Here is a 5,351-nt window from a genome sequence, read left to right on the forward strand (position 1 = left end):
AATAACCACACAAGAAACACAAATACCTTTTTTGGGGGGGTTGCTGTGACAGCTCCTCTGACCTTAAGGGTCCGCAGAAAGAGAGAGAGAGCACACGCTGAACCCTTTTATTTAGGAGAAGCTATTCAAATGAGGCAAGGGGTCAGGTTTCAGGGGCTGAGTCTATATTCATGATTTCCACTGTCAGCAGGTTGTCTGACATCTGGGAAGGCCACACCCAAGGGCACAGTAAGAGGAGGGGACACACACAAGGCACTTTCATGGAATATTCTATCCTAAACAGGGCAAGGGGTTATATTACAAATGAACAAGTGAGCATAGCTTCACCCGTAAGGCTATAGCAAGACACACCCATTTCTGTGACTGAGCACCTCAGCACCCAGCTGGGGAGTGTAACTCAGTCACCTGTAAGGTTGGCCTTCCACAAGGGCTGACATCTCTGGATCAATCTTCAGTAATCTGAACCTTGTTTCTGGGTCCTCCATGTCTGATATCACATTCAGGTACCCCAATAGAATGTGAGGCACTTTCTGGGAAAACACAAGCATGACTTTTACCCCACATTATCACTGAATCTTATTCTTTCTGTTGTTATGTTTGTAAATTCTTCCACCAAACATGGCTCAAGGGACCTGCTGCAGTGGAAAAAATGTGTTTTTCAGCTGCAGTGTGACTTTCAGAGTCACAATAAAAAAATTAAAACAAAACATGATTAAAGTTATTTTCTGGGGTCTTATCCCCCACTTTTTTAATAATTGTAGCTTAATAGATAAATGAGTTTATTCTACAATGGCTTGACCTTGATGCTTCTATGGAATATCTGTTTTATGATCAATACAAAATTGACGGCAAAACTGCTAAAAAGAAAAATTGGTATAAGCTAGTGTATTATCAATTTCAATCTGTAAAAGACATTCTAATGCTACAAAAGTAGCTAGACAGTGAGAAATAACATGCTGAGTATTTTCTTTTACACAGGCAGTGGCAAAATAAATTTAGAGTAAGTATCAACAATAACATGAACTTAACACTGTTTGCCAAATTGAGGGATGTGAGTTACATTCATTTGCCATAACTGATTTAATAATAAACCATGGGATTAACCCCAGTTGGTTAAGATAAATTGTTTAAAACATTGTGAGATTTGATGAACAATTTGACAAGTTATTTCCCAGGAATATTAAGTTTTTTTTATGTAAAGAAGAAGCATTCTGATGATGTAAAGAATGTGAGGCTTGTGCACAATCATATAAAGATATTTATTCACAAACAGCAACAAGTTAATCAATCTTATCATTACCTGATGCTAAAGGACTTGGAAGATTAGAATGTGCTCTACTTATATGGCTAATGAAACATGGATAGTGACACATTTGAATTGTCTTTTGTAAGGTCTGAAACAAATTAAATAACTCTTGCAATGATGTGTTCCCATTAGTTGATGTTTCAATATTTTTGTAACACAAACAGCATGTAAAATATCTGAATAAACATTGATTGATTGGCTCATTTGCAAAATGAATTAAAGCACAAATGAGAGCTTTAAGTTCTGCTCATTTTGCAGAAGTATAAGATATCTGTATTATCTCTGTATGATCATGGCTATAGAAACGTACATTTCCTGAAATTGATCCAACAGAAAATATTGTTGGTGCTCCAACTATTGGTTAAGCACATACAATTTTGGGGAAAATAAATGTAGTCACAAGAGCAAACTAAATAATTTTATCATGAAGGTAATGGCTTTCCATTTGACCAGGGAAATTAGCAAAAGCTATCTGCAATTATTAGAAGACTGCCAAAGCCAATCATGCTCTTGAGTAGAAAGAGGAACAAAAATAATATTAGGCTATGACCCAACTATCTGCAAAACACATGTCATTCCTTTAATAACTGAGTAATAAAGCCATGGAAATGAGTTGATGACTTTTGAGGAGAATGAGGTAGGCAAGGCCACTCAATAATTCCCAATTATTGCCATATTGCTCCTGTAGGAGTATGAACATTGGGAAATGTTAGACAATATACAGGCTCTTGTGGATTAATTCTAGTAAGCTGTGCAGTCTCCATGGCAGACTCAACCTTTGGTATGTTAATCCTTTTTTCTGCCATAAGTTGATGAGAAAGTACAGAAGGATCTCCCTGGGCAATCTGAAACAGAGGACTGAAATCTGCAGTGGCTAATTTTAATCTTGGTCACACCCAATGAATATCACCTAGAAACTTTTAGATGCCATGTGCCTTGGGCAATCTATTGTGCTTGGGGGTGCTGCTGATATTTGCCAAGGTAAAACCTAAATCTCCATGGCCCCATAATGAGACAAGACCCAAGTAATTCACGGATGACTCCCTGCAACTTATTTGGGCCCTACCTCAAAATAAAATATAAAAATGGCTGGGGACAGGTCTCAGTTGTAAAGTGCTCCTGGGTAAAACCACCAGTACAAGAAAAAAACAAGCTAACAAATAAAAACAAAAAGAAAACAGCTGGAGGGCTCTGCACATGTGAGACAAAATCATCTGTAACAGAAATTGTTAGATAGAGGCAAGAATATGATATATACTTGTAATTACATAGATTAAATTATATATTAAATATATGCATATTTGTGATAAAATTAAGATATATAATATATATCAATAAAGTGGGCAATCTCACAAACTAAGTTATAAATGTACACATGTCTAAAAACAGTGTTCCAAAATATGTGAAGTGAAAACTATCAGGATTAAAGGGAAAAAATCTACAAAAAGTGGTGGGTAATTTGTGATATCCCATTTTCAAGAAAGAATGAAATGACTAGCAAAAATCCATGTATAACAAACTGACTTGAACAACAATATAACTACACTAGGTCTACAGGACTATACAAAATATTCTGCCCCAAAGAGTAGAATACATATTCTTCCTCCATTGTGTAGAAAACATTGTACAGGACTTGCCATTTTAAAGCCAAAAGAATATCAATAAATTTAAAAGCACTGAAATCAGGACAATGATCTTTCGTAACTACAATGAAATTAAGTTAAAAAACACAAAATTTAAAAATTTGCAAACATGTAGCAATTAGACAGTGTACTCTTTAGGAAGAAAAAAAAATAGAAAATAGTTTAGGTGGAAAAAAATGAAAGCAAACATGCCTGAATTTATGAGGTGCAGCTAACGTAGCCCTAAGGAGAAAATTCATAACCACAAAAGCCTACATTATAAAAGATAAACCACCCAAACCAAAACCTAACTTTATGCAGCAACTAGACAAAGAAAAGTAAACTGTAATCAAATTGCACTGGTAATGAATTTTGATAAAGAATAGAGCAAGAATAAAAGAAATATACAAAAGAAAGAATTAAGAAAACATCTTCATTGTTCAAAAGATTTACAAAATTAATTGTTCAATTAACCAAGAAAATAGAGAGAGAGAGAGAGAGAGAGAGAGAGAGAGAGAGAGAGAGAGAGAGAGTACTCAAGTTCATAAATATGAAAAGTAAAAGTGAGACCATCAAAGCAAACTGCACAAAAAAATTTAGAGAATTTTAAGGGCATATTATGAACAACTAAATGTAAACAAATTCCTATAAAACTTCCATCAAAACTGACTTAGACATAAAAAGTCTAAAAAGACTTCATAAGAGATTGAATCAGTAAAAAACACAATAAAAACATCCGTATCAGAGCTGAGCATTGTTGGCACATGCCTGTATCCCAGTGACTTAAAAGGCTGAGGCAGGAGGATCATGAGTTCAAAGCCAGCCTCAGCAAAAGCAAGGCACTGAGCAACTCAGGGAGATCCTGTCTCTAAATAAAACACAAAATAGGGCTGGGGATCTTGCTCTGTTGTCAAGGGCCCCTGAGTTCAATATGGTACCAAACAACCACAACAAAAATCCTATTAGAAATGTGAAGTGAAACAATCAAACTATATCTAACTCTAAAAGCAGATATATGGATTTATGTGAATTAAATTCTAATGTCTCTACCAAAGAACTATTTAAATAAAAAATTTCAGCCTGTATGCAGCATATAGCACCAATCAATCAATATAATTTTTGAAGCTGAACAATAAATATTCAAAGCAAAATTATTTAAATTTCCATTTATGGTAGTATCAAACATTAAATTCATAGCAAAAAAATTACAAATATGTCTTGTAAGCAGAAAATACTATACAAAATGTTTAAAAGACTAAGTAGGCATCCATTATTTATTTATAAGATTTAATGTTGCTGAAGTAGTGAAATGCAAGTTGATTTACATACCAATGTAAACCTTACCAAAATTCCCACATGTCATTTTTGAAAAAGATGGAATGGTAAGCCTAAAGTGAACATAAAAGTTTAGTCAACCTCAAATATGAACTATAGGTTTTCTTCAAGAAAAATATAAAGAACAAAATTGGAAGACTCCCCAACTTTAAAGCTCAGTATAAAGTTTCAGTTCTAAAGAAAGAGGATCCTGATTCCTCACCCTGTTCAAAATTAATTCAAAAAAGGTAAAAGACCTGACTGTAAAACTACAAAATAAACAAGAGAAAGCAATTTAAGCTCTGGTAAGGACAACAAATGTTTTGGAAATAATTTCAAAATCAAAAAAATGAATAAATAAAATAAAAATGGCATTAAACTAAAAACCTGATTTATAGCAAAGAAAAAAAGTGGAAACTCTATAAAATGGGAGAAACTCTTTGCCCAGTATGCATTTGATACAAGCTTCATATTTAGAATACATAAAGAACACAAAAGTAATAAAACTAAACAAACAATCAAAAACTAAGTAATGCCTTTTAAAAGTAGGCAAATAAAGTAGACAGTTTTCAAAAGAAGAAACAAAAAGTTCCAGTAAACATATAGAAAAATGCTCAATATAATAAGCCTTCAGGAAAATGCAAATCAAAAATACAATGTGTAAGACTGGGGAAATAGCTCAGTTGGTAGAGTGCTTACTTTGCATGCACAAGGCGCTGAATTCAGTCCCAGCACCACAAGAAAAAAAAATACATGAGGTATCATCTCATCCCAGTCAAAATGGATAACTGAGAAGTGTGACAACCACTGATGTTGATGTGGAGAAAAATCAACACTTATGCATGGGTGTGTGCAAGTAAATTGGGTAGCTGATATAAAAAAACTATGCATATTACTCAAAAAATAACAATAGCTGGGATCATGGCACACAACTAATCCCATATATTTAAGAAGCTAAAGGAGAGGATTACAAGTTTAAGGCCAACTTGTGCAAGTTCAAGGTCAAAGAGGGCAAAACTCTGTCACCAATAAAAAAGAAATATGCTGGAAGCCAGAAATGGTGATAAATACCTGTAAAGTAGGCAACTTGGAAGACTACAGTAGAAGGA

The sequence above is a fragment of the Ictidomys tridecemlineatus genome, chromosome 16 (genome assembly GCF_052094955.1).
Source record: "Ictidomys tridecemlineatus isolate mIctTri1 chromosome 16, mIctTri1.hap1, whole genome shotgun sequence".
NCBI classification, from domain to species: domain Eukaryota; kingdom Metazoa; phylum Chordata; class Mammalia; order Rodentia; family Sciuridae; genus Ictidomys; species Ictidomys tridecemlineatus.